The following is a 27,141-nucleotide window of genomic DNA, read 5'->3' as shown; positions in this document are numbered from 1 at the left end:
TGTTTTTATGGGACTTTTTGGGTGATGTTGGTGGTGTTTTTATTTGCTTTTTTTTGTTTTAAAAGTCGAAAGACATAAGTCAAATAATGTTGATTTATGCCCTGAATCGCAGTTCTTGATAAGTTAGCCACGTGTAGGCCACGTGTACCTGGATAACAGGGAACACAAAGATTTATTTTAAGTGGGTGGGGGTGTTGAAAACTAGGTCCAGAACAAAATAGACGTGCGAAATTAAATGACTTTATAAGATAGGCAGTGCATACTATTACAGATATTCCCCACACTTATTCCATGTACCTGCACTACATTCGAGGCAGGGACAGCGTATAATAACATATCAGTCTCAGGTCGAAGCATGCGACTCGAAAGTCCATAGATTGTCGAACGTGTATATTCCTTGTGTCTCTAGTCAGTCCATTTATGCGTGCACATGGTAGCTGCCATTACTCGCTGTGGGCAAATATCGAAGCAATCATTTTGTAATCGTTACTTTCCCATTTATTAGTTTATTCTGCTTCCCGCACCCCACCCCCTTTCGCTAAAGGATTCTACTAAATTTTTGGTGTTTTATACAAAAGCTCTTATAGAAAGTAGACTGCATTTTGCAAAATTATTTGTCACGTCTAACAGACATTCAACCATCTGTTTCGTCAAGTTTAAATACTGCAAATGCATTTATTTCTGCATTATTTCAAGTCTCTTCTGTTCCATGCTTGCGCCCTAATTATGCTTTGTTTACACAAAGGCGATATGAAAATATCGACCACCTCGCAAAATGTTCCATAATTGCTCGCGCGAACCCAGCTGATACTAGTATACTACGCTTTCAGCTAGTGACCTAGATGTCACGAAGAAACGTAAGGCCCGGAGATGCGCATATATAAAACATATCGATTATTTGCATGGTAACTGCCGAATAACTGTCTGCTCTGATTTCCATATCAGGAAACTGTACCTGACGTCACGCAAATGTTATAGTGTGATTGGTTAACTTAAAGAGACACCTCGTTTCTTGCGCATGTCAGGTACGAGAAGAAAACATTTTCAATCACTTGATTTGACATTTTTTTCTCCACAGCTACATTTGCAATTGAAGTAAACCTTGGCACAAAGTTGAGTGAGTTATTCATGTTTATGTTGCATTTTAAAAATTGCCTTTATCTTACTAAATTATACATGAATTTTGAGTTTATGTTGGGAGAATTGTTACTAGTTAATTTGGTGAGAAAGACTTACACACTAATTGGTTGCAGTGAAAATGCTCCAACCAATCGTAGCGCAGCAGAGTCACGTGCCAAAAAGTGTTCCAATGAGAGCAGACTTCTTACGTCTGCGCGAATGCTCATTCACCATTTATAGATTCTGGTGTATTTCTGAACTGGCTGCGGAAATTAGGTGGGTCATCGGTAAATTGTATAAAATATATAGTTTTAATCGCTTTATTTTTGCATAAATGATTACGATCCATCATTTATAGGCAACCATCTATCTATTACTCTGCAAATATTTGTTTTGAATGGAGTCAGGGTGAGATAAAAGCATCGCGTATTTGGTTTATCGTAGCGCATTGTGTGCAATGCGGCCCCGAACTTTCTCCGTAGTTTAGTCGGCCAGTGTTCACATTCTACAACAGCTACAACTGGAATTTTCAGACATACGGCTCAGATTTACAACGAAACCTGAATGAATGAGTAATATTGCAGGTACAGATCTGTAGCTGAACTATTTATTTATTATTTTCAATCTACATTTTTATGTACTTGTGGAAAATTTAACAAAGCGTCAGCAGAAATCGTTACGGTATCCCAATTTTGATGCTGATCTCAACTTTATGCGTGAAGGCGAGTGTGGAATGTCGCCTTTCTTAATATACCAGGTACAACAAGCCAGATCTGTATTTAGAAATACGGTTTCGTTTTTGCAGGATTGGTTGAAATTTAATATAATTTCCTACTACATATGTAATCTGTTTGTAATTTTACATTTGTTTGAGGTTATGGTTACGTATGACGACAAAGCCAAGTGTTCGATTACCCAACCCAACATGTCGACTATCGTCGACAACTGTGGAGGGAAAGTGTTAATTTGTTTGGCGTCATCCTCGTTGCATTTTAATGACTAGATCTGAGTTCTAGCTGCTGTTAATAAAGATTAGATCTGCATTTTTATTGTAACAGCTTTGAGAGGTTTGTATAGAAAAAAGCGTGCCTTAGGTAGGCAGTAGTGGAAATGGATGTGACCATGTCCGTAGATATCAATATTGACTACGCCCACCCCCACCCTAGCATTTAATATTAAAACTTTTGTAAGTTAATTGTCGTATCGCGTAGATTGGTGTATTAAATTTAAAGGTCTCGAATTCGAATTTTCAGTACTTTCAGTCCCGTTTGATGATTGTGTTATGTTTGAGCTATGTTGGTAGAAAAGAAACGATGAAAAAAAAAAAAGAAACGACGGAATGTACGGGAAATAAAAGAGAGAAATATCAGAAACTTGTCCGAAATGCATGAGACCAATCTAGTTGTCATAATGTGCCCTGAATTGTCTGATAAAAATTGCAGCACTGGTAGTTAGCATAGTACATACGATGACCCTGCCTTTAAAAAGCCACATTTTATTTCTGTTGTGTCATTAGCTAACAAAATAAACTGGATTTCCACATACATTGTCAAATGCTAATGAAAATTAGACAAAATTATCAAGATTCGATGTGGTCTAAACTAAATATTTTAAACTATATACATATTCAAACTGTCCGGATTTAATTAAAAAGTGGGTCATCACTAGCACATAATTAAATTGATCAGCATTCATTTGAAATTTGTTGTGCTGTATTACTGACTGCTACTGTTTGTGTGGAAAAGTTAATTTTTGCAAAACATGTATGGCTCTAGATGCATGCATTTGGATTCTGCTTGCAGTTGGACCTTGCTTGTTATCATGGTGAAAAGTAGCTGTTTCAGGTGATAAGGAGATATAGAGTGATGTCTTTGTGTAACAGATTTTGATTATATTCCTGGAAGCCAAGTCCTCTTGAAATTTAAAGAATGAGCTGGTGGAAGTTGATGAAGGGGTGAGATGTTGAGAGACTGCAGTGGTTACATCAGATCTGAGCCTGTACATTTTTTGTGCATTTGTTTAATGGACTCATGAAAATTTGATTATATAGCAGGGATTTGTTTGGGGGTTTTCTGGTGCAGAAAAAAAATGCAATCCCAATGTAAGATAATTTAAAATAAAGCAGAGTTTACAATTTCAGTGGAAGTAAGTCATGAAATTTTGCTCGTTATGGATCATATTTTTGCCAAAATGTTGGACTAGGGCCCTATTTTCCAATCACCCAGGCAAAATCTCCTTGTGGAACCAAAAACATTTGCAATGGGAGTTTATTTACGGTTGGAAGCAGTCTATGCCAGTGGCAGATAATACATTTGCCAACTGACGATCCACAGGATTGATGTTCTTGCATTTGTTCTTTTTCCAATTCATTTAATGTATGCTCTAAGGCTAACTAGTGTTGTTAACATTGTCAGTCATGTTCACTCAAGACCCTTACCTGCTTAGTGCATGTCAGTCATGTTCACTCAAGACCCTTACCTGCTTAGTGCATGTCAGTCGTGTTCACTCAAGACCCTTACCTGCTTAGTGCATGTCAGTCATGTTCACTCAAGACCCTTACCTGCTTAGTGCATGTCAGTCATGTTCACTCAAGACCCTTACCTGCTTAGTGCATGTCAGTCGTGTTCACTCAAGACCCTTACCTGCTTAGTGCATGTCAGTCATGTTCACTCAAGACCCTTACCTGCTTAGTGCATGTCAATCATGTTCACTCAAGACCCTTACCTGCTTAATGCATGTCAGTCATGTTCACTCAAGATCCTTACCTGCTTAGTGCATGTCAGTCATGATTACTCAAGATCCTTACGTACTTAGTGCATTTAAAAATTCAGTCTTATATTCAAAGATTGGAAAGATAAATATGTTGATGGAAATAAAGTAAATCTCGTATAATTGATTCAAATGACTGTAAAAGGTCAGTCGGTAGAAGTGGTCACATACAAAAAATCATAATTTGAGGTCAGACTCATCCTAATTTGGTTCCACATGTTTGATTTGCAGTATGTTTTAACCCTTTACCTCGTGCAAGCGTCTTTTGACACCTCTACTCCATTCGCATGGAAGTACCTTTTGACACCTGCTGCAAACATCAGCCATTTGAGCTGGTTTTCATAGCGCCACCTTTGGGGACCCCCCCCCCTTTAGATACTACATTCATTTCTGTAAATGACAATTACATCAGATCACGTGGTCGTTGTTTATGCACTGGTAGATATCTGCTATTTAAAGTAACTGGGTCGTAATCTCCACTGTCCAAAATGGTGGTCATGGATTTCATTCAGTACTTACGAAGTTTCACGATTAGAATCACAACTATGAAAGATTCAATAACTTAGGTAAAGGCTCTGATATCGATGTAGGCAGCAATTAGTTTTTATAAATTATCAAATTCAGATGATTTAGTGATGTAGACGCAGACGAAAAACATGTAAATTTCGAGTATGAGAAATGGCAACCTTGGTTAGTCACACGGCCTCACTGGCATGACGGTGAACAAGTTCTCTCAAGATTTTAAAGCACAAAAAAATTCTACCGTGAAAAATAATTACACAGCTATAACAATCAAACTTTGTTCTTAAATTTTTCCACATATAATAGATGTGTACCAAAAATGTAAAATGGTTAAAATTGCTGTTAAACGTAACATACACTACATTGCTTAACAGTTCACAGGCAGGCCTATGCGTATGGGCTCGATAGGTAATAGGTGTTCTATTTATAGCGCGCTGCACTTTGTAACTATGCTCTGTGAGGTAAAGGGTTAATGATAGAAAGAGGGACCTGTGCAGATATGTTTGATGTATATTGTTTGTTGCTACCTATATCCAGATATGGCAAAGGTCTGCCATAGTATTACAGTGGGTATCAGCAGGTCAGTAAGTTAGAGGCACTTTTGTTAGGTATCTGACTTGTATATTTTTCAAAGTTTACCATACCGCCAGTATTGTGCTGAGGTGCCATAAAACACTACTGTATACTTACATAATCAGGGACAACCCATCCATGTAGGCAAATTTGGTGGTTGCATAGGGTGCCAAGTTAAATGGGGTATCAAATTTGAGTTGAAAATATTGGGCGGGGGGGAGAGGCGCCAATAACCCATGATAATATTGATTTTCGGATGAGCGGCTGATATAACCTATTTATTAAAAGCTTCAATTATCTGCATCCAAATATGTCTGCACACATCAGTGTACATGTTATATACTTTTCTGTATTTCTTGTGTCTGTGCAGCTAACTTTGGCTGAAGGGTTCTTTTGATGACATGTAGATTATATTTCCTGAGCAAATCATAAGTTTGGTGACTTGTAAATCCACCTGGAATAGCACAACCAACTATCCTGTGGCCATTTTGAATTTTGCGCTTGATATGGCTGTTACCAATTTCCAGTATGTGTCTAAAGTGTATGCAGGTTTGTTACGGAATGATTTGCATGCAGCAAAATTGCACATTTTATTGAACAGGTTACTTGATACCCACAACATCGTCCATCAGTATCAACACAGACTCATGGGGTTGATTTATCGGACTAGGGTGGCAGTTGATGTGATCTGTTCTGGGACTACCCCTGTACATAATTATCTGACAGTTACTTTCATGCAATACCTTATTATATACCATATGAAGTCCAATTGCAAACTTCTGACCTGGATCTGCTGTTGCATAATGCACTGGCAGATCTGGGTCTTTGCAGTTTGTTAGGAGTAATCAGTAGAACGAACAAAATAGACCCTAATCTGCTGTTGAATTATGTAACTGGAGATCCTGGTCTTTGTTGTTTTGTTTCCATTTTTACTGACTAATGTAAGTGTGTAGATAATATACCATATTTATTTTAGTATAATTTACACCTAACTGTAAACAGCATTGTATTCTCAGGCCACTCTTACTGTATTTGCATAGAAAACTTGCTGATATCAGTATGGGGAAAAAAGCAGTAACAATTGTGCCCCCTTGCGGAGTGTTTACATCAAGTGGATACATGTTGATTCAGTTCCTTGAACAAGTGTTGACATCATTGAATTATGCTGTCATAATGCGGATACAGTCAAAAATAAGAAATTGATTTTACTTTTGTCTTCCTTTGTTTTCATTAAGTACCTTAGTAAATGCTCACAGAGCTATCTGGTGCGTCAAAATTTCAGACACCTTGTTTTTATATCACTTATTCTTTTCCCCCAAGCCCAATCGTTCCATCAGTGATAGCCTGAGTAGGCAAGATGACCCAGGCAAACATAATGGAGCTAGACTTGAGTTCTCCACCATGTACAGTTATCAGACTTTTTGAACTACTTGCACTTGGGGTAAGAAAAAAGGCTATGAATTTTGAGGGATAAGGAATAAGCCTATTGATTTCCCGGTCAAAAGGTCATGGTCGTTGTATCTGAAAGAGGAAATATGTTCCCACACAATAACATTAGTTCTACAAATGCAAACCTGGACCAGACTTTGTGTATAGCTTATGCTAGGGCCTAGGAAAAAGCCTGTTGATTTTGGGATCAGAGGTCAAATGTCATAGTTACTGTTACTGAAAGAAGAAGGAAAAGCGGTTATGCACAAAACATTTCAGTCATCTACATCGAGGACTATTAAATAATAATGAGGACTTTGTATAGCGCCTAATCTTTAGAAGCTCTAAGCGCTTTACAACATTAGACAACACCTATAAGATAAAAAACATAATGATATGATTACAAAAACAAACACCATGAAATTAGAAAACATTAAAAAAACATGCTGAGAATATTTAAGGTAGGAAACATTATTAGGTCTTTAAGTTTGTTCTTGCAGTCGAAATAAGTGAGTTTTGAGAGCCCTCTTGAATGTGATCACTGTGACTTTGTGTCTGAGTTCAGTGGGCAATTCATTCCATGTTGCTGGGCCCTGGTATGCAAAAGAGAATGCTGTCCATATGACTTTGATTAAACATGGGCCAGGTGTATAATTTGCTGTGTATGATACTCTTTTACATATAAGTCATAAGGCAGAGCATATTCTGTTATGATATCCATCTGTCAGATCCCTATATATCTGCGATAAGGCAGAACAAATTCTGTTATATCTGTCAGTTCCCTATATATCTGTCACAAGGCAGAGCATATTCAGTTATGATATCCATCTGTCAGTTCCCCAAATATCTGCAATATTAGGCAGAACAAATCATGGTATACATTTGTCACTTCCATATTTTGTTTTTGCACAATAACTCAAGTTCTCCACCATGTACAGTGTACTTTTTCCTTACCCCATGTGCAAGCTGTCCTTTTTGTCAATTGATATTTTGGTTCAAAGGTCAAGGTCACTTGAAATGATTTCTACAGAGTGACTTTAGACCGCACTGGTTGCCTAGTGGTTAGAGTGTCCATCTCAGATGCGGGAGGTCGCAGGTTCTGACCCCTGCTGAGTCACACCAAAGACTTATAAAACTGGTACTGGCAGCTGCCTTGCTTGGCACTAAGCATTAGGAGGTTCATGTTAGGACTGGTTGGCCTGGTGTCAGGATAATGTGGTTGGGTCGGTCATGATGCTACACATCTGTAGCATAATGCCCCAGTGGTAGATATCAATATAAACTGCTGCACTGCAGACATCAAAGTGATATGACTGAATTTTTTTTCAAAGCTAAAAGCCCAAACACACACACACACACACAGTGACTTTAATTCTACATCACAAACCTGGATTAAACTTTAGATAGCTTGCACATGGAATAAGGTAGAAGCCTATTGATTTTTGGTGTGGAAAGAGTTAATGTCCAAGGTCACTGGCTGAAGAAAGACAACGGGTTTCTGCATGTAATATCAGTTGCTCTTCATGGTACTTTTGTTACACAAGAGTGAAGATAACAATGAATTCGGAAAACTTTAACGTTGGATGGTAGTTTGTGGTATTGAGTTTGCTTGGACAATATAATCCTGTATGTTTGTGACAGCAATGAATAATCCATTATATGATGACATTCTGACAGTATTCTCTTTTGTGGCTTTTTTTCTTCTTTGACTTTATTTTTTTGTCAGGATAAATTGTATTTTTTTATGCAGTGTTTTTTTGGTAATGCAGACAAAAAATGCTTCAAGGATCGTGGTTAAATCTATGTGAGACATCATGCCTGGATTTATATTCTCCAGCATGAAGTCTTATTCATGCAGAACTCTCAGTGTCTTCTTTCACTTGGAGTATTATGTGTTTTGCTCAATTTTATTTCAGTTTGACAACCGTACCATGGATAAGTTTATGACATTGCTGACATTCCAGTTTGCACATATAGATTTCCTGGAAACGGTTTTTTTCATTTTTTTCTCCATTGCATCTGTTAACAACTGATGGCTGGGACTTGCTTTGTACTGCATGTTCCATCAAAAATTTGTTGTGTTTGTTTGCCCCAAATTATCTGTTTAGGGCTTCCTAGAAATGTGTAAATTTTCACATGTTCTAATGAAATGTGTTTTGATCACAGTCTGCACATAGAAGCTTAGTTTGAAATTTGATACCTGCTTCCATTTCTTGAATTTATTGTAAAGATTAGCTTTGAGGAGTTTAAGGAGTGTTAAGGAAGTGAAATGAAAAATCAAGTTTCATTTTTGTCACATGACTTGGAGGCTTCCATAGCAATAAAGGTGGACCTAAATTCTGAATTGCTTCCATTATAAACCACATAATAATGTGCTTTTAGATCTGGGTCCATGCAGTTTCTTAGGAACTACCAGTAAATCAAACAACATAGACCTGTTCTGCTGGCCCATTATGCATTAACAGATCAGGGTCTGTATCATTTGCTTTGGGACTTTCGTTACATGTGAGTAAAAATGACAGCCATTGACTCTTACACAGTTGGACTGTAGAGTCGTGTGAAAAAAGTCTTCTTTGGGTCAGTTTTAAAAGTAATTTTTTATGTACTTGTGCTGCAGATCAGAAATTCACTTTCAACTATTGGTGCTAACATACTACAGATTGGTGCATGCAATCTTTACCCAAAATTTGGTCACTAAAAATGACTCGAAGTGACACCCAGCACTCTATTACAATTTACAGATTAAACTTAACTTGTGGAGATAATTCACAAACACTTCCAGAACCATTCAAGCAGGATCATCAGATTCATCAGTATTGTATTTACTGGTATGCAATAGACAGCTACAAATGGCATGTGCCCAGATCTGCAGAAACATGGTGTGTATCTACAGTATGTACTTGCCTATTAGTTGAATCAGATTACAAACAACAAAGATCCTTATCTGCCATAGCATAATGATCATACAGATCAGGGTCTCTGGTGTTTATTCTACTGATTATTTTTAGCAAATTGCACAGACCCAGATTATGTGCCATCAGATCTGGATCTGTGCATTTTGCAGTTGGACTCGTCTTATAAGCAAGTATATATGGTACACTGTTTCTATGTAATCATTAATAGAATGGACACAGTATATGCTCTTAATCCACTGGCTGATCAGGCATGGAAAATTGTTGTAGTGGGGTTTAATGCCATTTTTCAGCACACTATAGGCTATGCATGGCGGCCAGTATTAATGGTGGAGGAAGAACCCGGGAAGAACCACTGACCCATGAGAAGCTACTGGCAAGCTTTCTCACATACCCACGTTGGCCAAATCCTAGGCTCGAACCCACACAGACAGAGGTGAGATGGCAGTGATCTGTAACGGAGAGCGCTTTAGGTCACTTGGGGCCCCGGCATGGAAAATCATCCAGAGCATAGGTCTAAGATTTGTACTCGACCAATCACAACAGGGTTCCCATGGTTACAGAGTAATTTTGTCATCTAAACTAATGGAAAAGTCGTAAAATTTTGTCATGGAAAGTCATGCAAAATAGCCAAATGTTTTTGATTCCCACTGCAGCATATTCAGTCTGTATTTTTAAAGTGAATGAGTGATTTGGCCTGTAGAGGGAGCCATCATGGCAAAAAGCTCATGATGTGATTATCTTTCCATCCTTGTTAAAAAACGTTAGTAGTGAAAGTCAGAAATTTGTCATGGACAAGTCATCGGTGAAGAAAAAAATCTGATTTATATACAAACTCTGTCACAAGTTACTTTATGTTTGTAACATCACTTTTGATTGCCTGATGATGAAACTTGCACCTTTGCAGCTGAGTGTGCACCAGCTTATATGGTATTCATTGTAATGTTGTTAAATGTGAGAACTCATAGCACATGCTATAACACTGTTCAAAAGATCCATAGAAAGATAGTGTTATCAGTGAATCTGTAAAAAGATAATGTGTTTTCAGTGAGGGCACCTTGTTCTGGGGTGCTTTATACATAGTAGTGTTCATAATACTGTTATAAGGATCCATAAAATTGATGTTTGTAGTGAGGGTACCTTTTGCTGAGTAGTACTCACTATAATGCTGTTCAAAGCATCGATAAAATGGTACTGTTTGTAATGAGGGCATCTTTTGCTGGGACACATAATAAATAGTAGTACTCATTATAACACTGTTCAAAAGATCCATTAAGCACACGGTTGTTGCAGGTTTTAATACCATTTATCAGCACAATATAGGCTATACATGACGGCCAGTATAAATGGTGGAGGATGAACCGGGGAAAACACGGAAAGAACTACCAGCCCACAAGAAGCTACTGGCAAGCTTTCTCACATACCCACATTGGTTGAACCCACGCTGACAGAGGTGAGATGGCAGTGATCCAAAATGGTAAGCGCTTTAGACCACTAGATGTCCCCTAAACACATGGTTACAAGTGATATCTCTTTATACTGTGGCACATTGAACATTGTATTATTGATATATAATGTAGAAACCCTGTACTGTGGAATTGGGGATAGAAACTTCTGACAAATTTGTGCTTGCTGAGAAGTAATATTTTCATGAAAAGAAACAAAATCTGAATGTTTCCTTGAGTTTCATATACGTGCAAAAGTCAGAGCACTCAGTTGTTAGAAACCATGCTTAAAAGATCACTAGTTTTAGGTCCTGGAAATTCGAAATTTTCAAAATAGGCTGTGTAATTAGCATTTCACTTCACAGCTTACATTGTCTATCTCAGCATCCATAAAAAATGCAGTTTCAACAAAGTAGCTTTACTAAGAATTATTGGATTTACCTAATTTTGCTTGTGACTTTATCTTGATGAGACCTAAAAATGAGTTTGGTTTCCAGTTTTCTGTAAAAAAAAACGCTTTGGTGGCCTAGTGATTAGAACGTCTGCCTTGGAGGTGGGAGGTTGCGAGTTCGAACCCCAGCTGAGTCATACCAAAGACTTGTAAGAATGATACTAACAGCTGCCTCGCTAGGCACTCAGAATTAAGAGGTTAGTGTTAGGACTGGTCGGCCTGGTATCAGGATAATGTGGCTAGGTGGGACATTGTGTCTGTGGCATGATGCCTCAGTATTAGACATCACTATAAACTGCCATACTGCAGATATTGTAGTGACATGACTAAAAAATTATTAAAGCTACGTTTTAAAAAACTCCAAATTAAAATTAAGTCTACTGTAGAGTATTATAATCCATCACTTGCAGGAGTCATGTCCCCTGATTGTTTTCTCTCACAGGCTTCCACAGCATTTTCGACCAAGGATTGTTGCATTTTATGCAATCTAGCATGCAGTTTGATAGTGATAAGACCTCAGGTTCATTTAGTTATTGGAACTCCATGATCTCCTTTTGAAGAGTAATGAACCTTCATTTTCCATCATCCTAGCTTTGATTTCTGCAGCATCACTTTGCAAAGACACAAATTTAGTATGTTTCTTTAGAGTGATAAGATCTTACCTTGTTTTGATTTTAACATTCCATTACATACTTTACAGGAGTTATGGCCCCTGATTATCAGCCAGACTGCTTTTTGAAGCACTACTTTGTCAATGATTGTTAGATTTCTGCTATATTTGGCATGCAGCATGATATAATTTATGGGAACTTGAATACATTTCCATCATTCGACTTTATTTAGTTATGAGTTAAGGTCTTTGATTGCCCAGACTCCTAACTTTGCTCTTCTGACCTTGCTTTTCACAGTATAACTTGCATGTTGGATTTACAGCATTTCACATTATTATTTAGGGAAGTTATTGCCCCTGATGGCCCATTCTAAGATGTTATTTTTTGTTTAAGGCCCAGGTCAAGCAAAATTAGTGAGCTTGGATGCACTTTTAATTTGCCACTCAGTAATAGCTTGGTTGCCAGTTTGAAATCTTTTTGTTCTCCACCCAAAGCTCCTGGAAAAATCACTGTGAACTATCCCTTTGATATTTCCCATGTCTGCCTGCCCCCTTTGTCACACCATCATTAAGCAAGTTTGGGTCAGTTTTCAGGCACAGTGTTGGAACATTATCTTCAGTGGATGCATTTGAAGTTACCACCATATTTTGTTGAAAATTTTGTTATTTTTCTTCTAAATAGATGGCCATATCAACATGAGGTTTTCACAAAGAGACTTATTATGACTAGTTGGACTTAAAAATGGTACCACACAGATAACCCATACAGTTTCCATCTTGAAAATCTTGTACTTCTCTTGAATGGATGGTTATAACAACATGGGAGTTTTCACTAAATGACTTTCAATGGTGATTAGTTGGTCCTCCATGAAAATGGTACCAGTCTTGCATCAAACATGACTGCCACAGTGGTTAATTTCAAACTAGTTATTGCTAAAATAAAAAATAGAGATGGTTTCATCACTCAGCAGGTAAAAATAAATGGTGAATTTCTGTGAAATATTTTCATCCTGTAGAGCATGTTTGTTTGAGGGGCTTTTTGTTACAGAAAAATGGCAAACGTGCCAGTTTTCACTCCCACATATTAAGTACCGAGCTGTTGGAAGAATATTAAATGTATTTACACCTTAGGGATTCAGGTAGTAGTCAAATGGTCCAACCTGAATCTGTAATTGAATATCAAAGTATATTCTATTTGCATGGATTAAAATTTTGGGTAAGTAAAAGAAAATATTACCTGCATAAGAAGCATTTCTTGTCCCCCTCCTGTGATACATTCAGATGTATTTGAAAGCACAAATGAATGATATTTGGATATTTAGAATATGTGTATGCTAGATTTTTAAAAAATATCTGAATACTTGTACTGCAACCTTTACTTTTAAATGTACAAAAGTTTTTTGATAACAAGAAGCAGATATTGTTATCTTTTCAAATTCCCACTATGAAGGCCTTGCAAAAATGGAATATTTAAAGTCATAATGAATTATATGATTGGATCATAAAATTTGGAGAAGTGATTGGTACTGTTGGTTGCCTAGTTACATTGGTATTAAGGGCTAGGAAAGAGAATATATTGCAGAAAAAACTGTCCAGTGATCGCATGTTTCTGAATAAAAGTTTACTTATAATGATGTCAAATTTTATATAAAAAGCCATGTTCTTCATATTTGGCAGAATGTGTGGAATGTAAGCTTCAGAACATTAGACTTACCATATGAGGGTGATATTAGAATACACACCAAGCTCGTGTATTGCACCTAAACCTCAAACAGAGTGTATGCCCTACAAGTGTCCACAGACAGTGGAACACATTCTTGTGAAGACAAAATATGCTATTGTCTGAATTCACTATAATTCCAAATTAATGTTCCAAGCCAATAATATTATTGATAATAATAATTTGAAGAAATAATTCACTCAAATGAAAAACTGAACACAACAATAAGACTGATTCTGCTTCAAGATGTTAAGGCAAGAATGAGTAATTTTAAATAGACAAGCTTATGTAGACATATGCTTGATCTAGGTCACAAATACCATTTTCTGAAAATACTCTTACACTTGGAATTTTCCATTCAAGAAGATTCTGAGGTCAGAATCAAGACTGAACTCAAATTCAGGTGAATATGCTACATTAATAATAATCTGAATATTTAATCCACACTCATAGAGTCTGCAAATAATACAAATTAAATATACAGAACAGTGATATATGTTTCATTTGGTGTTAGTTCAGTTTCTAAGACATTGAGAACCTTGTAATTTAACATGCAGATGCATCATAAGAACTAAATTCGGACATAAATTTGTGATCAGCCATGTTGTTGTCAGCAGTTTTCCTGTTCTTTAGTTCTTAAAAATATGCACACTGTAATGTATAGTGTATAATGCTGAGTTGTCCTTCTGTACATCTGGTTATTTTTCAGCACCAAAACTTTAGCTCTAGATCACAGACCTTGACCTTGTGGATCACTTGGAATAAGGAAGAATATTATTAAAATGTTCCAAGGTCAAGGTCAGTGTAACTTGCAGAAGAAAAGAGTTTCCTAATAACAACTAAGTTCTGCATCACAGACCTTCAACCAAACTTGTGGTTGACTTGGCTTTTGGAGCAAGGAAGAAACTGAATTATATTTTACATGAGATTAGAGTTAAAGATCAAAGGTCAAGGTCACTAGTTGAAGGATAAAACTGGTTTCTACACTGTAACTTCATTTCTAGACCATATACCTGTGTCAAAGGTTGCTTTTGCTTGAGTAAAGAAGAAGCCTATTGAATTTGGGGTTAAAAGATCAAGGTTATTGTGGTTGACAGATGTAAGGAACATATTGGTTGTAGAGTTAAATGGTCAAGGTCACTGAGACCCATTGGTCAGTACTGTCCAGAGTTAACCATAGACTACTAGTGCCTACAGAAAGGACTATTGCACACAGGGCAGGAATGTAGTGTAAGGTTCACAGTACACTAGCATTATATTGTAAAGTTAGATTCCTTTTTCATCCAAATTATTTTATTATTAGCAAGTTCTTCTTGCGTTATTTTTCTTTTAAAAAAAATCTTAAAATGCCTCATGCTTGCTTTAATTTTCCATTGCAGCAATTAACATTCTGAATGAAAACTTAGGAAGACACATTTAGTATCTGTTCACAACCGGGATCTCACATGGATTAATGGCGGCTTGATTACATATTGTTGGAGGTAACGTACTCTGGTATGTTCAGGTCGCAGACAATATTACATAATTCATTCTGTAGAACAGGATATGTCCTATAATTCAATTTTAATATTATGGTTTTTTTTTAAAGAAATAAATTCATTCATTCTTGCCTACTATTTGTCAGATTCAACGGATGAGTGAATTTTTTATTTTCAACTATTAAGTCAGCAGACATTAGGCACTACATATAGGCTACAGAAGCAAATCTTTGCCAAGCCAGACATGTTGGAAGTCAGATAGTAGTCCAGTATGCTTTCGGTATAATGATCTGGTAGATCAAATTGAATTCAGCAGTCAAATAAAGCATTTAGTGTGAAAATGTTGGTGATAGGACATTCTTTTTTTCTTTTTGAGATGGCAAAAACTCTTTTCAGGAACAGTGGTGTAGCAAGATGCCTCCTCCTCCCAATAATTACTGTTCATTCTGAGGCCCGTCTCCAGAAAAAAAATTGCTAGATGGATATTTTGCATCACCCCACAGGTCATGTAATTTGGGGCATGGTTTGCTGTCCCAATGCACACAAAAAAACCCTACATTTTTGCCAAAGATGTTTTTTAGTGTAGTTATGTGCTGATAAACAAATAGAGTTTTTCACACATCACCAGATGTATACCATCATGTGATGATCAACCAGTCTCTTCAGATTTGTATTCACCACCTTGACAGTGTTATAGAACATATAGTGTTGCCATGTCCAGCTGTCCTTCCATCTGTGACCACTTGGTTAAGGTTAGGTCACTTTTCAGGCAACATGGTGGGACTTTTATTTCTTCATTTATTTCTTCTTTGAATATGTTACCCAGTCATAATACCATAGGAGAACTACTTAAGCTATAAAGCTAAAAGTTATCTGTCCACCTAGGTGGTGGTCAGGCTGAGTGATTTCCCCATGATACAGTTATTAATGCCAAAGTTCTACAAATATCTGTTACTGTTTCCACTTGTGCCAAGTAGCATGCTTTCACCAAGAGAGACGTCACAAAATCCTCTAACAGGTTTGTGGAAGTTCTTGACTTACAAGTTGGAGGAAAACTCACTTCAAAGGGAATTATACTAATTCTTTATTTCCAACTTTTCTTTCTTCCACTGACCACATAGTTCTGAATTCGCAATTAAATCATTTCGCCGTCACCTGATAGTATTTACACATATACTGGTGTATTATGTCTCAAATGCCTCCTGTTTTACATTTAAATACTCATGAGTTGCTTTGCAACATCATGACAATGGGATCATACTTGTATCCATTATTTTGACAATATTCAATATGCGGACCACAGCTTATATCTTTCCACCACGAATCACAACCGAATAAGCGGATGCATACTCATAGGAGGGTCCACTTTGCAACATACTGTGGCCATAATAGCACCTATAAACTTACACTTAGGTGGAAAATATTCAATGCTCTTTACCCTCGACTTGCATGACCCATCTTAGCCCAAAGTACACTTACATCCTCCATCTTCTATTCAACTCAATGATCAGGTTGACAGAATTTGCTACAAAGTACTGTCTCTCTCAATCTCAGATTTACAATGCAACCAGCAAGGTCACAGGACATCCCTAGCATGTCACTGGGAAACAGTCCTACAACTCCTGAACTAAGTCAAAGAGTCAGAGGGAGGTTCATCATATCCACCAACATTTCCATGAGACCATCCTTATCTCAATGACATACATTACGGCCCCACATCCTACCCTTATCTCAGAGCCTGGAAATTTGTTTAGTCTAATTAGTCTGACTTTTCAGGTAGAAAAAAAGTTTAGCACATGCCAATACCATATAATTCAAGAAAAAGTGTTTTAGTTATTCAGTTGAAAAATCCTTGTTATAATCAAGGTTTGAATTTTATATAATTTGGCCTTCTCAAATTTTGCATGATTTTATTTATTAATGCTTTGCTTGTTGATAATAAAGCTTGATAGAAAATGCGAAAGACATTTACTTGTATTCAAGACATTTGCATCTTGAATTCTTAACAGTGTCTTGTTTTCAGTTTGAATTAAAGCTGCAGGAATTATTTTGAGGGAATTAATTGACTCTTCATATGACATGAATATCTGTGTCAGCAGGCATCTTGAGTCACTCCTGTCCAGTTATTTCCATATATACTCTCAAATCCAACTGCAAGCATCAATAGACTCTGATATGTTGCCACATAATATCCCTATATCAGGTATGTGCAACTTTCTCCAGGAAGCAGGCCAGAAAAGCGATTCTTAAACAATCGCCCATTGATGTAAGTAAATATCTGTACAAAAAATTTAATTTCTTGACTGTATACCCAGAAGGGTTATTGGTTAGATATGGGGTCAGAATGTCAAAGATCAAGTTCACTGTTTGAAAGAAAAAAATTGTTTTGCATAATACCAGAGTTTGTGGCAGTCTTGCACTTAAGGTATGGAAGAGGTCTGTTGACTGTGGCAACAAAAGGTCAAGGGTCTTAGTCTTTGTTGCCAAAGAAAATAGGTTCTGAATAAAGAAGTTTTGTTCTTGCATTCCTTCACCATTTTGGATGGCTTAGGGTAAAAAAGAAACTTAGGTTTTAAAATCTTAAGGTTAGAGATCATGTTACATTTAAGTCTGGGGCCCCGAGTGGCCGAGTGGTCTAATGCGCTCTCCATTACGGATCACTGCCATCTCACCTCTGTCTGCGTAGGTTCGAGTCTCGGATTCGGCCAATGTGGATATGTGAGAAAGCTTGCCAGTAGCTTCTCGAGGGTTGGTGGTTCTTTCCGGGGTTTTCCCGGGTTCTTCCTCCACCATTAATACTGGCCGCCATGTATAGCCTATCGTGTGCTGAAAAATGGTGTTAAACCTAACAACAACAACAACATTTAAGTCTAGTAAGAAAATGACAGTTTCTGCACATTCAAGACTGCATACCTGGGATATAGGTCAAGGTCATTTAGAAGATTGGTCATTAGAAGAGTCACCCATGTCATACTAGAATTAAACATGGAGTGATCTGTTGTTCATGGTACTCTTGCTTTAACATTTAGACATTTTGAGGTACATACAATACATGCATATATATATATATATATATATATATATATATATATATATATATATATATATCTGTGTGTGTGTGTGTGTTGCTTATACCATGGTAGCAATCAGTGAAGGATTAAACCCTGTGGAGACTAAGTCAAAATCTTGGGGCCCACCTTGCAAATTATCTCCTAATACATTTTAAATTTTACCAACCAACAATTTAATAAACCAAATTTATTACACAAAACAAATATAAACAATTATTAATGTTATTAAATAATTATTGTCATGAGGCCCTTAAAAGGCATGGGGCCCATAGGCCTATTTGGTAATTAGGCACTGGTAGCAATAATTTTACTTTATTTTTTTTCTCTCCACTGCCATGATGTGAAGAGGGCATTAGTGTTACTCCATCCATGTCCTTCCATCCTTCTCTTTATGGTTAATCAGGCTATCATTTAAGCTGTGTGTTTAGATCAGCTTTTCTTGGTTGCTTCATGAGATAATTTTTGTGTTGATGCTTCTTGGTGCAGCAGTCTTTACCAAAAGCATGTCAGTTTTGCATCTGCACACTTTTGACTGTTGGGCTATGCAACTTTTTATGTGGACATATATTTACCCCTATGACCCGTTTTCATGCATGGTAGATTTTTGACACATTTTGTTTTTAAGCTAGGAGCTAGCTAGTTCCAAACATAATGTGGCATTTGTGTTCTCTGAACATGTTTTTAGTAGTCTGCTTAATTTTTATCTTGATCTCTGTATTATTATTCCTGAAATATGTGCCTACATCTATCATGTATATGTACATATATATATATATATATATATATATATATATATATATATATATATATATATATATTTCCACCATAATTGACTCGTCGTCACCATACAGTTTGGATACAGAATTTGAGCAGCAACCATTAGCAGCATTTGAACCTGTCTCTATGGATTTCATACATACAATCCTGATGAAGAGTGCACCAAAGTCATGTGAACTTGATCCAGTTCCAACATCACTGCTGCTTGAGTGCTTAGATCCAGTATTGCCTTCACTAACTGATGTTATTAATAGCTCTCTCTCATCAGGGGAATTCCCATCATTTTTCAAAACTGCCATTGTAAAGCCTCTGCTGAAGAAACCAACACTAGACCATAATGATTTAAAGAACTACCGCTCAGTTTCTAATCTCCCATTCATATAAAAATCTTAGAAAAGGTTGTTCTATCCCAGCTTGTATCTCATCTAAATTCAAACAGTCTTGTTAGCAATGCACAATCTGCATATAGCCCTTGCCACAGTACTGAAACTACTCTTCTAAAAGTAGTTAATGACATTCTCTCTGAGTTGGGTAGCGGAAAGATTGCAGTTCTCACCCTCCTTGATTTGTCTGCAGCATTTGACACAATAGACTATGATATATTACTTCACTGTCTCCAGCATGTATTTGACATTCATGATACAGCCTTACTGTGGTATCTGCAAATGGAATACACTCCAGCCCAGTTGATCTATGTTGTGGTGTTCCACAGGGGTCTGTTCTTGGACCTGTTCTCTTCATTCTGTACACTCAGTCGCTCTGAAGTGTCATAGATCATCATCCAGTGTCTCACCAATTGTGCGCTGATGACACCCAAATATACAAATCTAGCCACCCAACTGAAGTTGATGCTACCATCCAAGGTGTAGAGAGGTGCATTTCTGATGTGAAATCATGGATGACATATAACAAGCTGCAGATGAATGATGATAAAACTGAGGCCATTCTGATCACAACACAAAGACTTTCTCATTCACATCCTTTACCTCAAACAATAAATATCAGCAACACCAACATTAAATTCACACAATCAGTACGAAACCTAGGTGTTACTCTGGACAGTACTCTCACATTGCACCAACATGTCATGAACATATGCAAGGCTGCATATCTTGAGCTGAGACGCATCAGCTCAGTTCGCAAATATCTTTCAGTTAATGCCACTAAAACACTTGTGTGTTCATTAGTACTTTCAAGACTGGACTATTGTAACTCAATTCTGTCTGGTTGATCTCAATATCTGCCCCAGAAACTTCAAAAAGTTAAAAACACAGCTGCTCAGATCATACTTAGAGTACCACAATCAGAGCACACCTCCCCGCTGCTCTGTACCCTACACTGGCTATCCATTCAATCCAGAATCAAACACAAAATTTGTTCTCTGTGCTACGTTTCACTGCCGGACTCTAGTCCAACATACCTATCCGACCTCAACCATGTGTACACACCAGCAAGATACTTACACTCCTCTTCTGACAATCGTATGCTCATTATTCCAAGTATGAAAAAAAGTCATATGGACAGTGTTCTTTTGCATACCAGGGCCCAGCAATGTGGAATGAATTGCCCACTGAACTTAGACACAAAGACACAGTGATCACATTCAAGAGGGCTCTCAAAACTCACTTATTTCGACTGCAAGAACAAACTTAAAGACCTAATAATGTTTCCTACCTTAAATATTCTCAGCATGTTTTTTTGTTTTTTGTTTTTTAATGTTTTCTAATTTCATGGTGTTTGTTTTTGTAATCATATCATTATATGTTTTTTATCTTATAGGTGTTGTCTAATGTTGTAAAGCGCTTAGAGCTTCTAAAGATTAGGCGCTATACAAAGTCCTCATTATTATTATAACAAAATAAGCAACTTGTATGCATTTTGCTTCCTTGCATAATTTGTGAGGTGTTGCATTTAGGTCAATAAGTTTATGTGTGATGCTGGGCTATGCATACATATATACTCAGATAACTCATGTTTGCTCCAAATCATCTTTGACTAAATTCTGGATTCCCTAGTAGACTTGTTCCTGGGACTCACAGGTTGAGAAAACATTAAAGTATGATATCCTAAGTGACAGCTAAACAGCACCCACCCCTCATTACTCAGGTACTATGCTAGAGAAAAGACAAGATTGTCTAGATTGCAAATTGTTAGTTTCCTCAAGCTTGACAGAAGAAATACTAGTATGGCCACTGCCCATTCAGTGATTGATATTGTCAGATTGGTTTTCTGAATGATCAGTGCTGATTGATTTGTACTTTCTATTGCGTGTACTAGGATGTATGTGTTTGCTTATAAGTTGAGTTCACCTGCAAACAGCATGGATCCAGATCAGCCAACCTGTTATATCAGTGTCTTTATTGTTTGTTTTACTTCTCATCCCTGCATAGACTCAGATCTGCCTGCACATTATGTAATATCAGATTGGGTCTATGCAGTTGGTCTCAACTTAGTATATATGGTAAACTGCCCAATAATTCTGTGGAAATCAACCCAAACCGAATGTAGACAGCAAATACTGATTGCTTAGTTCTCTACAGCAGTGTTGAAAATCACTACTGCAGGTAGATTGCTTTGTTCCCTGGATTTCAGATCAATTCACAATTTTATAACTTGTTATGGTGGTAGTTCTAAATAATGTGACCAGTACCACATTGATAGTACATGTATATCAATTATATTGATGAATGGATTCCAGGATTCTACAGTGTTCACATATTACGCTATGACCCACTAAATTTGGTTTCCACAATATAATTTAAATTTGGATTGTTGGATTTCAGTCATAGTTGTTTTTGCTTCTTTGAGACTTGAAGTAAAGTTTGTTTTCAGTGGGGTATTTCTCCTCCAGCTAACACTGAGAATTTGGCAACATAATGTTACTAAGTGTTGTTGGATTTCAGTGAAATGTGCATCTGTTTGTTGAATAGACTTTGACAGATCTCCCACTCATACGTAAATTATGCTTTAACAGCTTTCGGGATATACAAAACCATCCTGATATGAATTGAAACCCAGTATGTGCATGAAATTAATTTTCAGAAGCTCTGTTTGTTGTTGGGCATCACTGTTACCGAATTTCTACCAATGATTCACTTTCAGAAATTGAAGTGGGATTTCTTGAATGATACTAACTTACAGAATTTTGTTATGTCCAGGAGTTATTGGCTTGTATCTAAACTTTACTTTGCCAAGGAATGGTTTGATTCAGCCAAATTAGGCATACATCTCAATTTCCAGTGTTCGTTTAAAGGAAGCGTAAGCCCTGATTCGATTTCCTCCATGTTTGGATTTCTGCAGCATTGCTTTACATTAATGGTTGGATTTCAACCAAATTACACATGCAGTTTAATCTTGATGAAATTTTTAAAGAATTTAATTTTGAGCATTTTGCAGGAGTTAGGGTCTCAGATTGCATCATCTCGTAACTTTAGTTACCCAGTGTAACTTGGATTTTTGGATTATGATTGAAGTGGCTATGCAGTTTTATATTCATTATTTTGAAAGTTTGATGATGCTCATTTTTATCCATTCATTAATCCCATGTATAATCTCACAATTCCACCAGGGTTGGTTGTTGTTGTTATAGGGTTTAATGTCATTTTCAGCACAAGATAGGCTATACATGGCAGCCAGTATAAATGGTGGAGGAAGAACCCAGTAAAACCCCGGAAAGAACCACCGACACACGAGCAACGGGCAAGCTTTCTCATGTACCCACATTGGTCGAGGCGGGACTCAAACCCGCACAGGCAGAGGTGAGATGGCAGTGATCCATAACGGCGAGCGCTTTAGACACTCAGCCACTTGAGGCCCCTCCACCAGGGTTGGTATTACATCAACAATATGATACCCCAGCAGGCAGAAAATCAACTCATATAATACAGATTTTATGTTTGGCAATTTGAACTTTAGCTGTGTTTATTCACACAATACATGTTAATATAAAATAAATATTTTAAGAGCTTTCTAGCCATTCCATTTTTATCCCTTATTTTTACATAAAAAGCTCATTTCTGTTTTTATGTTCTATGTCTACACAAGTCAATCCTAGCAAAAATGTCGTTTGAAAACCTGGCTACATTAAATATTAATGCAGTAGAAAAAAAACAGTTCATAGGTGGTGGCAATACAACATCCCAAAATATGGGAGATGGTTAGTGTCACATGACCTGAAAAGCATCGACACCAGTGGTTGAAGTTGTGTAAACTCCGAAATGACAAGACATGGTGATCAGCTGGGAAAATGAATGAACAGACCATTTCCCACTGAGTGACAGAGATAACAAAATTGGTCAGGGACTGGGGGTGAATAGACCATACCAGCAGATGGAATGGAACAACACCACATTCCATCAGCCAACACCACCACAACATCCCATCAGGCAACATCATCACCACATCCCATCAGGCAACACATTCAGATGTTTTACATTGTTTTTTGAACAGAAAGTAAAAGACCCAAGGGGTTAAATTTTTCTCAAAGCATTCAGTGGTCCCCACCAAATAAAGAGTGTGTGTGTGTTTGAAGATGTTGACTTTATATAAATGTGGTCAGCTTTGATTTCTCTGCATATCTGAGTAAAATGACTGACAATGGGGTGACTTTCCCTGGAATTGACCCATAGCATGACCAGTTATTGTTGGAGATACCTTTTGTTTCCACAAAATTAATTACCCATTGTATGGCCCTACTGAACAAATTGTAAAAGGCAGTGCCTTTTGTGATGCAGTTGACTCTCTTTTCAATAAAGGGCACATGGCACAAGAAATTCTACTCAAAGGGCACATGGTACATGAAACTCTTCTGAAAGGAACTTAATTTTGGTTTGCTGGAGACAGTACATTATCCAGAAATAAAAATTGATCAGTTTAAAAGTACATCATATAGTTGATTGTTGAGCCCATCTTGGCATGTGTTGGACATAATGATCACTGTGCATGCATGTCTGAACATCCATACATCCATACATATTAGAATAACTGCATGTCCGTATGTCAGCCAGTCAACCCTTCTGTCCACACCCTAGTTTAACTTAATTCTTAAAGCTTTTTAAACTTGGATTATTTCAATACCATTTTATCCCACCCACATAGGATTTGGAAGATAACTATGGGACAGGCTCGAGCGCTGTTGCAATTGATTTATTCAATGAAACACATTTTTAAAGGTCTAAACTATTTTAGTAACCTACAGAAAAGGTTGGTTTTTTTCTCAGATGGATTCTTGTCAGTTAGGCCAAAATGAAAATGTGTTTTAATAGTAGGGTTGGCAGGTCATTTTTTGTTTTTAGATACATATATATATTTAATGTGAATTTTTTTAAATATGAGTTTTTTCCTTATTAGAATGTATTTATTAGCTTGAATTAATCATCTGTTCAGAAAGAAGAATTTTCAGATTGTTTTAATCATGGCAGTTTTAAGGCAAACAAGTGCTTAAAAGTTTTAATGATTAATGGAGAAGCAACTCTTCATTTCAAGGTTGAAAATATTCACAAAAAGCAGGTCAAAAGTTGATGAGAATAGTCATAAAACTTGTTCGTTTTTTAAAATAAAAATCTTTTATGACATTTTCGTGTATCATGACTAGAATTCTCTAGATTTTGATGAGAATAGGTTGTAGCACACATTACACAATGTTACACATGCAGGTCAATTTACTGAAAAAATTTCGTTAAACATCATTATTTACCTTCAAAAAACAAATTGAACCTTTGACATAGCTACGCTTTATGCTAAAGAAACAGTTTCAAACTTGCAAACGTCTGTATAGTTGCATAGACATTGTAGAGGCTGCAAACAGTAAAATGCACATGTCCGTTCAGTACTGTATGTATTCGCTTATCCTGATCTGCCATAACATAATGTTTCTGCAGATCAGGCTATATGTTGTTTGTTCTGACGATTACAATCTGCACTAACCCAGATCTGCCACAGTATTATGTGACAGCAGATCTGTGTAGTTTGCAGTTGGGTTTGACTTACAATTGAGTATTTATGGTGCATCAAGTTTCATGATCAATTCTTTCATCATGTCATAGTATGTATCAGCTGTAAAATTATATCATTATGGTGCTAGGGATGTTTCAATGAAATTGTCAGTTCTGTTCAACACAGACATGTTTTACAAACTGAACTTTCACATCAATAGGTGCAGGGCACACAATAAGTGAAGTAATTGTAAGTCGAGTGAGGTACAGCATACAGATTATAATAACTGCCAGCTGTTTGGTGAGCATATTGGGTAGATATGGGCAGAGGTTGAGTTTCTGATCATTTCAGTTAAATAGCATATATTTAGTTATTGAAGACCATGTACACATTTAGATATTGGGAAAAATCAGGGCATTACTCTGAAAAAGATAATAAAATAGTTTTCTTCTCATGCGGTTCATTGTTTCTAGTCCAGGAATACTTCCATTTAATGCATTCATGTTCCTGCTAATTTCTAACAAAATAAATCTGAAGATCGAGTTTCTCCAACGAATTTGTGCTATATCCATTCAGACCTTGTGGATTTAATTTGAAATTTTAATTTTCTCCCCACCCGAAATAGAGATGTTGAATAAACCTGTTGTACATTCTTTAATGTTGTTAAGAGGCAGCTTGCTGAGGCAGTGTTTCTGCCCAGGGACGTGTCCCATACAAATGTACCAGTTGAGAATGTGTTTTGCTTTTTAAAAGAAAGCATTTTATATATTTTTAAAAAGTTGATTTTGTATTTGACTTTATCTTTGTTTTTTTTTGCCAGGATTATTCTTGCATATATTTAAATCCAGTATTTATATCGTATAAACCAGCTTATAAGACAAGTCCAACTTAAAACAGTGCATACTGCACTGGTAGATTTTGATCTGTGCAGTGTATTAGAAGTAACAAGTAGAACAAGAACAGATCCTGATCTGCAGGTGCATTCTGCTATGGCATATCAGGATCTATGTTGCATACAGTTGGGTACAAATGGTATACATCCATATCACTTGTTATCTTAGTAACTGTGTTGTCTGAATGAATATGCAGTATAATTTTTTTTAGAAAGCTCCTATTTGTCAAAACAGAAAATTTGTCTCCAACTTGTATGATTAAACCTGCAGGCCCTTGAGATGTGAAAATTTTCAGTCTTTCAGGTCCATAAATAGCTGATGCACTTCCTGACTAGCTTAATTTTTGTTGTGTGCATGGAGTGAGTGAGAGAGGCTGCAAGCAGTGTGTCTAATTGAGTCAGTCAATCAATATGTGGCCACACTTGTATGACACCCTCATGAAGTGGATAATAATTTTGCCAGTGGGTACAAGATTAAAAAACCTTTGAACGTCTTTGTCATTTGTTTTGCTAGCTTGTAAATGTAATGAGAAAGTTAATCTGTTAAAACATATTTGAAGATGTTGGTCTAATAAGGTTGAATTTGATGTGAATTCTTTAAGCTATATTGGCACATAACACACTTCAGAGCTTACATTTTGAAGAGGTTGTGGAATTTGTTCATAGCAAACATGTTTTCATAAACAGATCGATTAAAGTATTTAAAAAATCTTGACTAAACTTCTTGACAGAATTTTACAATTTTTGATTAATTGTAAAAATGTTTATTTTGGAAAATAGTTATTTATTTGTTATCTAATCTGGTCTTCAGGTCAAGTGGGTTTATGCTATGACCCTGCATCTAGCATGCATTGTTAATTGTCTTGTCATGTATTGTCTTTCATCAAAAACTGCAGGTCCAATATCAGTTGGTTGGAATGTTTCCCGTGGCCTTGATGGGAATGTTTCTTAGGGCATGCTTTGTAAAAAAATATTGGTTTGCTTCCCTAGTGGTGTGGCTACTATAGCAACCATAAGGAAAGCTTTTTATCTTTCAAACTTTGTAGGAGTTTTAGGGCAGGCTGAGTCATTTTGGAAGGAATGCCATTTGGACATGCTGGATCAAAATTTTGCAGCAAGTAGCAACAATATAATAAACCAGTATTTGTCTTCTCAAGAGTGACTAAGCCAGTTTCAGTCAAACTTGGCAGGAATCTTGCTAGGACTTGCTGTATCAAATTATTTTGCTTGGGTCCCTTCCATATTGTGACATCCATATCCACTGAATGGAAAACTAATTTTCTGCAGATATAAAACAGCTAAATTGTTTTTGGTAACTCTTTTTATGAAAGTTTCTTAAGACAAGCTTGGTCAGAACTGATGTTGTTGTTGTAGTGTTTAACGCCATTTTTCAGCACACGATAGGCTATACATGGCGGCCAGTATTAATGGTGGAGGAAG

General features: G+C 36.7%; 1 protein-coding gene across 4 annotated transcripts in view; it reads left to right on the top strand.

The window, feature by feature from the left end:
* Window positions 1-1,309: 1,309 nt before the first annotated feature.
* Window positions 1,310-27,141, top strand: part of LOC149793168 (protein capicua homolog) — a 181,734-nt gene continuing 155,902 nt past the window's right edge. For 2 of the 4 annotated variants that reach the window (XM_089967095.1, XM_089967098.1), the window contains exons 1-2: window positions 1,310-1,395; window positions 14,929-15,043. The gene's annotated coding sequence lies outside the window, so the exon portion shown is untranslated. The other 2 variants (XM_089967097.1, XM_089967096.1) reach the window with 2 other exon arrangements.

The sequence above is a fragment of the Sinohyriopsis cumingii genome, chromosome 8 (assembly GCF_028554795.1).
Source record: "Sinohyriopsis cumingii isolate HCF-2022 chromosome 8, ASM2855479v2, whole genome shotgun sequence".
Taxonomy (NCBI): domain Eukaryota; kingdom Metazoa; phylum Mollusca; class Bivalvia; order Unionida; family Unionidae; genus Sinohyriopsis; species Sinohyriopsis cumingii.
The sequence above is the reverse complement of the archived record's forward strand: the minus strand, read 5'-3'. Positions and strand labels throughout refer to the sequence as shown.